Source organism: Peromyscus leucopus, chromosome 3 (genome assembly GCF_004664715.2).
Source record: "Peromyscus leucopus breed LL Stock chromosome 3, UCI_PerLeu_2.1, whole genome shotgun sequence".
Classification (NCBI taxonomy): Eukaryota; Metazoa; Chordata; class Mammalia; order Rodentia; family Cricetidae; genus Peromyscus; species Peromyscus leucopus.
The window spans coordinates 92,170,340-92,184,204 of record NC_051065.1 but is presented as its reverse complement, the minus strand read 5'-3'; positions in this window follow the sequence as shown (position 1 = coordinate 92,184,204).

Below are 13,865 nucleotides of genomic sequence, written 5' to 3'. Positions count from 1 at the left end.
GTTTTGTTTTTTTGGTTTTTTTTTTTGTTTTGTGTGTGTGTGTGTGTGTGTGTGTGTGTGTGTGTGTGTGTGTGTTTAATAGTCTCATCTGAAGCAAAGAGACATTTTGTTGATCAGGACTGAAATTGACACTTATTCCCGGGTACAAGGATGAGAATTTATAATGCAGTTAGGAATCATGGTAATTTAGTAGAGTGAAGGTAGTAGGTTTCACTCTAAGACTCATCAACTCACTTGTGCTTGGTTAGTGGCTATGTTTTCAGTACTAGGCATGATTTCTCTCTTTTTGAGAGTGTTATAAGTCTAAATAGAAAGGTATTGCTTACCACTAAAATATGAGTTCCATGATTGCACCCTTATAAAATCTTCTGATGCTGGTCATTATGTAGTTCAACTGTAATACAGTTGATGACTATTGGTTGTAGTTATTGTATTCTGGAATAGCATCTTCTGGTAATATGAAAGCTACTCATTAGGAAAGACGATTTCAGGTCAGATACAATTGGGATCTTCCAAATTATGTGTCCAAAATGAAGGGTGACTTCAGCAACAGGGACTTGTCTTCAATGTATTGGCGACTATACATAGCAAGAGCAAAAGCTTACATTGTCTGAGAAATCTTTTGGACACTGTTCAAAAACACAACGATGTGAAATATAAAAAGGCTACTAGCTTTGTATCTGGTTACATATATTTATATATGAATTTAGTGATTTATTAATTAGTTAATGGATTTCCAAATTTTTATCTATTTGGTTTTTCTGAGACAGGGTTTTGCTGTGTAGCTTTGCACCTTTCCTGGATTTCGCTCAGTAAATTAGGCTGGCCTCGAACTCACAGATATCCGCCTGGCTCTGCGTCCCGAGTGCTGGGATTAAAGGCGTGTGCCACCACCACCTGGCAGATTTACAAAATTTTTAAATAATTAATGATTAAAATTAATTTATTATTAGTTTTTTATAAAGTATATAAAATTGTAAATAATTATTCTAGATATTTATGGTGGACATATAGCAGAGATAAAATAAATCAAAACAAACCCAATTATCTAGCAAAAATAATACAGCCTTTGAGAAGTTTATGCTAAATTGTAGCCTTGAACAATATGTTTAAGGTATAAAGTCCTTGGAATTGAAAGGTTTAGGGCTGAGGAAGTGGCTCAGTGGTTAATTATTTGCCATGCAAGTGTAAGGACATGATATACCTGTGAGCTTTTATTTTGATGGAGAGGCCTTCCAGCAAAGAATAAGATCCAAAATGATAAACAAATTGTTTTTATATAATTCACAATTAATTAATGCACTAGGGGTGTATATATAATATTTACACATTTTTTTTTTATATTTTCCACAATTGGTTGTGTTTCTGTCTTTAGAAAGGCATGGGCTAGAGACTTTCTCACTGGTTAATATGTATTTAGTAAAACTACTTCTGAAGCAAGCAGATTCTGAATATGCACTATCAAGGACCTCTCTGAAAAGTAAAAGGAATAATACTGTATCAAAATAAATGAGAGTAAGTTTTAATTGCAATAATAAAGACAAGAAAGGAAATATTCTGTAAAGATGGATCACACACTGAATTGCAAACAGGTTTCTTTGTTTTGTTTTAATATAAGCAACAAATCCTGAAAAAACAGAGACAGGAATAGAATACTTCCTAAACACACCACATGGAAGGCTGCAGAAAACTAAGGAAATATCAGTAAGATTCATTATTGCTGCTGTTACATAGCTAACATTTAAAAAAAAATGGGGGATCTGTAATATAACTTCATTTCCTCCTTCTCTTTCCTAACTCCAAACTCTCCTTCCTTTTTCACTTTCAATCTCATTGCCTCCTTTTCTTTATATATATAATGTGTGTGTGTTTCTATATGTATGTGTGTGTGTATGTATATTTTATAGATGGATAAATATATACATATCATATCTTGAGCATGTTAGCTCCTAATTTCTTGTGTTATTCTTGCACTCAGAACCCTATTTTCTCCTTAAGAATTTCTTCTCCCATTTTCATGTCATGCTTTGTTATCCACTTCATTTAATTTTTGCTTGCATGAGTGTGTGTGTGGATCATGTACTTTAGTATGGACAATTTTCCTCAGCTGGTACACCACTGAGTTGGATCTTTCTCTCCCAGCAATTATTAAGTACTTATATATCCTCAGGGAGGGTGTGCCTAATGAATTTGTCCCCAGTGATGGAATGTTGAGTAGATTCACTTTATGAAGGTGATGTGCAGGCAACCACAGCTGATATAGTTTATGATTTCAGCAATCTTGTTTTGTCTAGGAGATATCCCAATTATTTTGGAGAATAATTTAACTTAGTATTCAACAAATAGAATAGCAAAATAGGTACTGGACAGGCTTTTCCAGTTCAGTCTTTACATTTCAAGCATAAAAAAAAACCTAAAGATGTGCCAAATTTTTGGAAAATTTTGTATCAAGGCTTACTATATGCATAGTTGTATGCTATATCATAGAAACATAGCATGGCATGGAGTCTGGCCCTTTCCCACAAGACGGTTATTATACAGGTTCACAGATTTCAGTCACCTCAAATGCTATATTAGTGCAAGATAACAACACCAAGTGTTGCATTTAATAAAGACATTTTGGCCAAAAGAACAGGTATGCAATTAATATTACCTATTGGGAAAATGTACAGATATTTAAAGAAGGTTGATATCATCATGAGTTAGTTCATTTAAATAAAGGAACAATACACAGAAGCAGCACATATGTTATGATTGGAAAGATAGTTAACATGAGAACCTCAACAGCATACATCTATGAGAGAATAATGAGATGAATTGGGGTGTGAGCACTTGCTTCACAAGCATGTGTATCTGAGTTCAGAACCTCAGAGACAAAAAAAATATCATGCCCACATCCACACCTGTAAGATCAGCACTGTTGGGCAGGGAGCACACACAGGTGGATAAGAGGATCATTGGGGCTTATCAACCATGATATCTTAGCTCCATGATGAGTAACAGAATAAGAAAAATGTGGAGAGAGATCAGGACATCCAAAGTTCTCTTCTGGCCTCTGGAGTCATGCACTCCTGCCCACATAGGCCACCCACATACAAAACACACACATGGAGAAAAACACACACTGACAGAAGGTAGAAATTGTTAAGCGTAACACATTCATCTATGGAGACAACATTGCACAAGAAAAAGCAGAAGCAAGTTTATTTTGTTTATTACAATGTTTTGAATATAAGAAAAGCTATACTGGGTAGAGTTCAAAGCAGCTTGCATACCAGATTGGCAAGCAGATTATTCTACAAGTGCCTTATTTCAGAGCCATCAGTTTTCTGTTAGTGAAATAACGTGGCTAAGGTATATCAGTAACATATTTCTGTTGTCTACCATTGTATCAATATGTAAATTGCAGACAAGTTCAAAATACAAGGGTGAACATAAGATGGTGCTATGTAGGAATTTTCCTTGAGACTATGAGTCCAAAGTTACTTAAGATTTAAAGGAATGGTTTTCAAATCTGTCTTCCTTGAAAACACAGCCAAAAATAGTTTTTATTCACATGGTAAAAACATAAGCTAGAGCATACATTTTTCTCAAACTTCACCTTTGGGGAAAAATTCTAAGAATGTTTCTAGTTGACAAATCAAAGAGTGGTGAACTCAATGTTTTATATATTATAGAACACAATCTAATGAGTAATTAATTATGCCATTTTCTCTAATGGAATTCATGGACTTAATTATGGATATTTGAAAGAGTATATATTCTTTCATATATATCATATGTCATATATATCATATGTCATATATATATAATCATTAATGTGATAGCAAAAGTGAGACAGGAGTAGTACTATGCTAAGTATTTATAGTTGGAACATTTTATAAGAATATGATTTCATATAGTTTTTAGGATTTGCCTTTTATATTTATAATCATTTGCTGTAGTATACTTTTTAAAAATGACATTTTATTGGATGTGTCTGGTGTAAAAACATTCAGCTTCTATTAAACCCAAGTAATAAAAGTAGTCCTTATTTCTCATAAATGACCAAACAAAACATGACAGGTTAGCCAGTGATGGAATAAAATAATGCATGTGGTTTGCTTTTTATTAATACTCTTTTAAAATTATACTTATTTTTATTATTCTTAAGGATTTCATATATAAGTAGTATATTTATATAATTTGTACAACCCTTCTTGTCCAACTTCTCCAGTGATTCCCCCAAATCCTCAAATTTATGACCTTTTAAAATTATATCTATATGTCTATTCAGATAGATAAATGATAGATAATGATAGGTAGATGATAGATAAATGATAGATAGATAGATAGATAGATAGACAGACAGACAGACAGATATAACCTTCTGAGTCCATTTATTTTTGTTTATGTGTTTATGTGTTATGGCTTAACACTTAAGTTTAAATAACATATTAAGAGGCCCATCATTGGAGTAAAATGATGCTCCCTCTCTCAGCATCAATTAGCTCATCATCTATGGGTGGGAACTTGTAAAATTAACCTCATATTATTAATGTTCTATTTTTTACCTGTAATAAATACAATGCTGTATAGATTATTTAAGTCAGACGTGAATGCCTGATATTAAGTATGTGTCTGGTTTTTAGCATTTGTTTATTATCAATCTAATGGTGGGGAAAATGTCAATAGAATACTAGGAACACATTTTAGAACACCAAATGCTAATCACCCTCCTACTTTCCTTATTGACTGAGTAATCGTGGGGATGCTATCTTATATGTCATCTGTCATTTATGTTTGTATATTTTTCCAAAGGCAAAAATGTGTGGATTCATTTCCAAAGTTTACATTCTCTTTATTTTAAAGTGCTTCAAGTGCCTGGCCTTGTCCTATCTGCATGTCATTAGGCAAGCTTGACTGTTAATAATTTTCTAATTCCAGTTTTTAATTTGGATGGTGTTAGCTATACTAGCAGACACTAGTAGGGATCCAGTATTTCTTGTTCTTCTGTGTATAGACCTAAATTTCCCCAAGACACTTTTGAAAATGAGTCGTTTTCCATTTTTTATGGTTACAGTAGTTATATTCTAGAATGGCACCAACTACAGGATTGCATAAACTGAAGAAGCATCATTTCTAGATAAAAATACAGATAGAACTTGAGTTGGTTGATGACCTTTACTTTGATACAAAAGTGATACTTTTATAAGTTCACTTTGAAATTTGAATTTTGTATATGTTCATAAGCCAGTGAGGAGCAGTATGATATGTTTTTGTGATTCTTGATAACAATAATGAGTAATAGGTCTCAGACACATGGTCATGAACAAACAGATTATTCTGAAATAATGTATCACTAAATAGGTTAGGTGCTATACATGTAGTTTTGACTTAGATTTTTTTTAATATATGGCCAGTTTTTCAGTATATAACATTACTTTCCTAATGTATTTCTTATTTCTTTGATAAAATACTAACCAAAATAACTGGAGAGGAATGGGCTCATTTGGCTTACATGTTATAATCCATCATCAAGGGAATCCAGGCCAGAAACTGAAGGAATGTCTGGAGAGAAATGCCACTTATTGGCTTGCTCAGATTGCTTTCCTACACAATTGAGAACTATCTGCCCTAGCTGGGCAGCTTTTACAGTGAGCTGACTCCTCCACCATCAATCAGCAATCTAATAAATCTTGTATAGGCAATTCCTCAAATGAGTGTCCCTCTTCGCAGGAAAATCAAGCTAGTGTCAAGTTGAGTAAATTCATTCAGTACCTACATAAGTAGAGTAGCATCCATGGATGGTTGAGACCCTTGAGGTTCTGACCTCAATATCAGCGATTGCTCAGTAGATAATCTTACATTGTGTATTTCTAAGTAATGTAATCTAAATACACTACACGTCTCATTTATTTCCATTGAACCAGAGGTATTGACATGGGTATTTAGCAAAAGTTACTAACATTTGTTTTTTTTGTTTGTTTGTTTGTTTGTTTGATTGATTTTTTTTAATGCAGTCCCTTTGGATTCCAATTTAAACAAGAAAATCAGAAAGACAAAAGATATGTGAAAACTATTACACTACACATACTTCAAAACACTCAGGTGAGGGACGGAATTTAGGAGGAACAGCTAAAATTAAGGGGAATTTGAGGGATAGTATGGAAACAATACACTAGAAGATTCCAAAAATATATACATATATAAAGGATATCTAAATGAAAGCACTAAACAATGAGGAAGACAGAGTTCCACTTGGCCATCTATTGTCAACCAAATGAAGCTTCCAGTCCTTGGGTTGCATCTAATTAATATTTTTTGCTACATCTAATTATATCTAGTTAGAGCGGATTATATTTAATTAAACTGTTGGCCATAACAACACAGGTTGATGCCCAGACAATAGGTTGTTCTCCACAAACTGACAAGTCACTGAAGATAACACCTACACAACTCATTGAACAGAAGGAAGTAGAGCTGGTGCCTACAAAGAGTCTTTACCCCTTTGTTTTAGTATCTTTGTTACAGTAAGGTATTCTGCACACTAGCAAAAGAGAAACATAAAAACCAAGATAGCCACAAACCCTTTGGTCTACAATGATGTGCTGCCTCTAAGATTTGCTAGGGCAATAGTGGCACAAAGCTTATGGGAGTAACCAACCAATAACTGATTCAACTTAAGGCCTACTTCAGGAGATTAAAGACATACTGTAGCTAGAGCTTTCTTGCCTGGCCCACGGTCAGGACAAATCTCTTTCACCTGTCAGTCTCACAGCTGCTCAGACCCAACCAAGTAAACACACAGAGACTTATATTACTTATAAACTGTATGGCCATGGCAGGCTTCTACTTAGTTGTCCTTATATCTTAAATTAACCCATTTCTATTAATCTATAAGTTGCCACGTGGCTCATGGCTTACCGGTATCTTAACATCTTCTCATGGCTGCAGCTGGCAGTGTCTCTCTGCCTCAGCCTTCCACTTCCCCAAATTCTCTTCTTTCCTTGTCCTGCCTATACTTCCTGCCTGGTTACTGGCCAATCAATGTTTTATTTATTAACCAATCAGAGCAACACATTTAACATACAGAACATCCCACAGCACCATACAGCTTGGATGATCATGAGCCTGAGACTAGATAGCCCAGAGACCTAGAATAAAATTAAATACTTTTAATCTAAAAAATTAAAAATAAAATCAGTAATACTCTGCTGTACTGACAGATCAGTTTCTTGTTCAGGCATCATCAGAGAAGCTTCCTGTTGTGGAAAATTATTTTATTTGTCCAAAAATATGTTACTGTAAATGGATGGTTCTTTCTTGCCCAACAATTCCCAAATAAACACACAGAGGTTTATATGAATTATAAATGCTTGTTTGATAGCTCAGGCTTGTTACTAGCTAACGCTTACACTTAAATTAACTCATAATTCTCATCTATGATTAGCCATGTGGCTTGGTACCTTTTTTCAGTACGCTGTTCTCATCTTGCTTCTCTGCATTTGCCAGCGACTCTCTGACTCAGCCCTTCTTCTTCCCATCATCCTTAATTTGGTTGCCCACCATTTTATTAAACCAGTTCGAGTGACAAATCTTTACAGTGTACAAGAGAATTATTCTACAGCATATTACATATTACTATAACTATTTAAAGGTATGTTACATTTGTTTACGCTGCATTTGTTTAACAATGTAAGGATGTGTGTTTAATGTGTTGCATTTATTCCACCTTGCCTGCCAAAGGCATTGGATTGGTCTAATAAAGAGCTGAAGGGCCAATAGGTAGGAAAGAGGGTCATCGATGGGGCTGGCAGGCAGAGGGAATAAACATGAGGAGAAATGTAGGTTCCAGGAAGAAACAAGAGAAGGAGGACAAGAGAGTGAGGGAGATGCTCAGGGCCACAAACCAAGCAGAGGTCAGCCAGCCATACATGAGAAGCACTGAAAAGAAGATATACAGAAGAAAAGAAAGGTAAAAAGCTCCAATGGAAAAGGTAGATAAAGATAAACAGGTCAATTTTAAGTTAAAAGAGCTAGGCAGAAATGAGCCTAAGGGAGTCCAAGCATTCAAAGCTAATAATAAGTTTTCATGTAACACTTTGGGAACTGGTTGGTGGCTGAAAAGAAAAAAAGTCTGCCTTGTGAGTTCGAGGCCAGCCTGGTCTCCAAAGCAAGTACCAGGAAAGGCACAAAGCTACACAGAGAAACCCTGTCTCAAAAAAACAAAAACAAAAAAAAGAAAAGAAAAGAAAAAGAAAATAATATATATAAAAAAGGGAAAAGTCTGGTATAGCTTCCTCCTGCAGCAGACCTACAGCCAGACATTAGGCAGAGAGTAAGAGACATAAATGGGATGTCTCCATTCAATACCTCCCTTAGATCTCAGGTAATTCCTCAGAAGAGGAAGCAAAAAGAGTGTAAGAGTCATAGTAGAGGGCAGAAAACAAGGTCACTAAATGAAATGAGTAAAGCTTATGTGAACTCAGAGACTGAGACAGTATGCACAGGGGCCAGTATGGATCTGCAACATATCCTCTGTGAATATACTATGGCTACTAGTTTGTGTTTTTATGGGATTCCTGAGTGAATGAACCAGTCCTTCTCTGATTCTTTTGCCTCCTTTTTTATCCTGTTTTCCTTCAGTTGGATTTTCTTGTTCAACTCTGATATGATACTTTTTATCTTATTATAACATATATGTATATATATATATATGTATATATATAAAAAAAATATATATATATATATATATGTATATGTATATTTAAAATCACAACTGAAAATATATAATGTACAACTAACAAATTTTACCAACCTTCTCATAATCTTATATGATTCTAAAAGTCTCATGAGTGTTGACATTTACAAATAAATTTTGGTGAGTAGACAGATTCACAGATGGAGAGGCCATAAACAATGAGGACCAACTGTGGATGAAGGTCTGGAAGAAGGAACTGGGAGAAGTCATCACAATTATCCTGTCATATTAACATTTCTAGAATGCTTCAACTGGGCTTTCAGAATTATGAGACAAGCTACCTAAGTAAGACAGAAGTATCAGAGACAATGTCAGCAAAGATAATTGATGATGTATACAATTACTTGGGAGTCATTGGGAGAAAAGCAGTGACTCTGGGAAAGTACATTAGGTTGCACCAGGAGATGAAAGCATAAATACATGAAGCATCTTGATTGACGGCCTTCTTAAGATGGTGTTTAATATTTTAGAATATGAGGCTTCCCTATTCTGATAGCCCTTGAAAATGAAAATGAATAATAAGCAGTGTGAATTGCCTCTGCCTTTATAACTACTTGTTTCTCTGACAGACAGCCTCATATTTCTCCTGTTGCTATCAACTAGATCAAATGATATTTTCAACTGTTATCACTCTTTTTTTTTAATTCACATTAGATTCTTTTCTCATAAAATACAATCTGACTACAATTTGGTATTTCCTAATTTCATTGGTTTTCCATGTCATTTCTTAATTTAGTAGAAAAAAATCAAATGTTTTTGGTCACTCAGTTAAGTAAGTTCATTTTTAGTGAAATCTATTTTTTTAAATGTTGAATGAACCCACAGTTGTTGAAATGATGAAACTAATGTTTTCCCTGAGTTTACTGTATCTTCTCAGTGACCTGAGGCCACTTAGCACAGAGTTCCAATGATGATGGATCTCATTTGTGAATATAATGAGCTCTAGAATCACCTGGAATGTAGGCCTTTGGATATGCCTAGATGGGATTATGTTGAACTTTATTTGGAAAAACCTATCCAGTGTAGGAGATATCATTCCCCAAGCTGAGATTCTAACAATGTGTAAGTGACCAGAGCAGTCAGTTGCTGTTCTCTTCTTTCTGACTGAGGATACAATGTGACCAGCTGCCTCAAGATCCTACTTGACTTCTACACTATTATAGACACTTTCTTAAACTTTGGGCCCAAATAATCCTTTCTTTCCTTGGGTTGCTTTTGTCTAGATACTGTATCTCACATAAAAAAGTAACTAACACAGAATCTGATCCCAAATGTCAAGACTGTATTTGTGTCTATTATCTTGATTCTCTAAACATTGCTAGTTAGCAAACTACTGTTCCCTCTCTTTGTTGGATACAGCCTTTTGTGGCTGCTTCCACATTATCTAGAGGCAGTAAGTAATAGAGTCTATGTCGCCCCATTTCATTACATCTAGCATTGACAGATTCCCTAGGTGCTTCTCCATTATATTATGTCCATATTTACAAAATCATTTATTATGTGAGACTGTCAATTATTAGTAGTTTCTACTAATGTAGAAGACCATTATAACTGTTGAACACATTATGACGGGTGAACTAAGTCTATATTTTCAGCCTACAGAGTCCCTACGTGCTGGTACTATCCTTCACATAAGGTTAAGTAAAACCATTATTTCAGCTCAATAAATCCCTATGATAGAAAGGAAACAATTCTATCTAATGCAGTGGGTCTCAACTTTTCTAATGCTATAACCCTTAATATGGTTATTCATGTTATGGTGACCCTCAACCATAAACTTATTTTGTTGCTACTTCATAGCTGTAATTTTACTACTATTATGAATCATAATGTAAATATCTGATATGCAGGATATATGATATATGACACCCATACCCAAATGATCACAACCTACAGGTTGAGAACAGCTAATCTAATATTTGTGGTTGATATATTGTGCACCACAATAAACTTATCTGGGGGTCAGAGAACAGAACAACCACTATATTAAACATAGAGGTTAGGCAGTGGTACACACACCTTTAATCCTAGCTTTCTGGAGGCAGAGATCCATCCAGATCTCTGTGAGTTCAAGGCCACACTGAAAACAGCCAGGAATGATAACACACACCTTTAATCCCAGCACTTGAGATCTCATGTCTTGCTTGGGAAAAACAAATGCCTTTAATCTCAGGAAGTGATGGCAGGAAGCAGAAAGGTATATAAGGCATGATAACCAGGTACTATAGGCTTTTAGGCTTTTAAGCTTTTAGGCTTTTGGCAGTAGTTCAGGTGAGATCCATTCAGATGGGGACTCAGAGGCTTCCAGTTTAAGGAAAAAGGATCAGCTGAGAAGTTGGCAAGGTGAGGTTAGCTGTGGCTTGTTCTGCTTCTCTGACCTTTCAGAATTCACCCCAATATCTGGCCCCCCTCAGTTTTTTTATTTAATAAGACCATTTAGAGATTTGTGCTACAAATATTAATGGAAGTTTTATACTTGATATAGTTATTCACATTAACACTTTATTTTTACTGCTTTATTTTATGAAACCAATGATGATTGAATAACATATGGCCATGGTGAAAGTAAAATCCTAATGGATATTATCAGCCCTTCCTTCCCCACATCAATAACTACTGTGTTAATGTAATACTCTCCAAACTTGGTTATCTCCGGGACTCTCATGTTTTTAATTAATTAATTTTTTATTAAAAATAGATTCTTCTCTCATTCAGTTCATTCCAATCACAGTTTCCCCTCCCTCTACTTCTTCCAACACACTCGACCTCCCTACCTCCTTACATATATTCCCCTCTATTTCCCTTCAGAAAAGAGCAGGCCTCCAAGAGACAATAACCAAACACAACAGAAGATGATAAAATAAAACAAGGCAAAAACACTCATATTGGGCCTGTGCCATCCAGTATACCAATTAGTGAGGTGCTCTGACCATGTTTGCCTTTGTAACATGAAGTCGGCTGAGCTGTTTCACAATCCCCACAGCGAGCTCAACATTTCTATACAGCTTTGCTTTCCTTTGCTTCCCCAACTATCTATTGCCTGCCCTTTGGTCATTTTCTGTGACTTGTCTAAATTCATTTCCAGCAGCCGTATCCTAAATGTATATATTCAGCTGGTCATGAGTGCTAGTAGGATCAGAAGCCAGGGCAGTTATCAAAATTCCATGTATGCAATGGTGCATTCCCAACAAACAGTTTGTTCACTCCAATTAGCGCTTTCTATTTGTCAAATTAAATATAATACTTAGAGGACCAATCCTGTACCAGCTATGCCAATCCTCAGTGCTACATTTTAATACTTCGTCCTATTCTATCATTACCTGACTGAATCCGTCCTTTCGTACTTATGAATATGCATAAAATAAGTGTGAACACTTTGATAATATAGTATAGAAATAATTGGTAGTGTGTTGTGTAGAGTGAAAGTAAACTTTCCAAATAATATTGAAAATAATATTTCAATACTTTTTTTTTACAGAAAACACCCAATATGTACACATATAGTCTTTAGTTCATAAAAATTCCTAGCTAAATTGGTCTCTTTCTCTTCTTCCTTCCCTCCTCTCCCTCCTTTATTAAAAGTAGTACCATAATTGACAGCAGGCACACTGGTGGAGGTCAAATTCTCTCTTTCAAGCAACCTCTTTTAGTATTGATAAACATATGTATGTTACTAGTTCATTATAGACTGCATAGTCTTTTCATATCTGAAAACATTTGAGAATTGTTCCGATAAAGTTACCGAGAAGCAAAATGAATCATATAGCTATAATGAATCTTTCTTGTTGGACTTCCTTTGGATCACTGGCTCCCAAATAACGACATGGAGACTTATTAATTATAAAAGTTTGGCCTTTGGCTCAGGCTAGTTCAGGACTAGCTCTTATAACTTAAATTAACCTGCTTCTATTAATCTAAGTTCTGCAATGTGGCTTTTTACCTCTCCGCCAATCTGTATGTCCAATTTTCTCAATGTCTCACTGGCATCTTCTGCATGCCTAGATTCTAACTCTGAGTTCCTCTGTCTGTTTGAAAGTCTTGCCTGTTCTCTCCTGTCTAGCTATTGGCCATTCAGCTCTTTATTAAACCAATCAATTGCCTGTAACAAGCAAGTTAAAACAGCAGTCATCTTCACACAATATGATCAAACATCCTGCAACACATAGCCAAACAACAAAGTCTTGAATGTTTAATCTTCAACAGTTAAATCCCAAGTGACCCAAACCACTAATGCCTAAAGTACCCACACCATAATCTTGAAGTATTATTTTCCAAAATGATGAAACTATGTAATGCAAGTAGAAAGTCAGGCTCTGTGAAGGGGTTGATGTGTTTCCAGTTAAATGAGGGTATTTATATCAACTGTACTGGATAAAGTTAATGTAAAATAATAGAATGGCAAATATCTGACCAGGTGACTTCTTTCGCTTCACACATAGCACCAAGCATGTCATCAAAAATTGTCTCATGTCAGAAATGAAGAAGAATTAAAATCACAGCATGAAGTTGTGAGGGAGATGTGAAGGGGATACATCCAGTGGAGAGAACTACGGGGGAAGACCAGAAGGGGCAGGAGGAGATGGATATGATTCACACATGACATATACACATATGTGAATATATGTATTACGCTGTCAAAGAATAGATTAAAAACTACTATAATTAGGGGGAAAGAATTTATTAAAAATAGCACTTTGAACCTAAGTTATTTTCATACACAGGGTCTTTAAATATTAGAAAATAGATCAAAAAGTAAATTGTTCTTAACTGTTAAAGAAGTCAAACTATTTACTGGTGTATCTAACCTATGAGGATTAGAACCTACTTCCATTTGGCTGATGGATGAAGCAATTCAAATTCATCCCTGGTAATGTTTAACCAATTTTACTCCCATTGAATGAAAAAATCTCAGGATTTGCACACTAGTTTATGTATTAATATTTTGATGAATTGCAACTTACACAGATGATTATTTGAAAATTTGATAGTGGAATTTGAAGAAGAAAATAGATTTCAAATGAATCTTCAACGACAAAGTATTTTATTCCATTCTGTGTGTATACTGTATGTGAATGCGTGTTTGTGTGCATACATGTTTGCATGAGCAGATTATAGGACAATC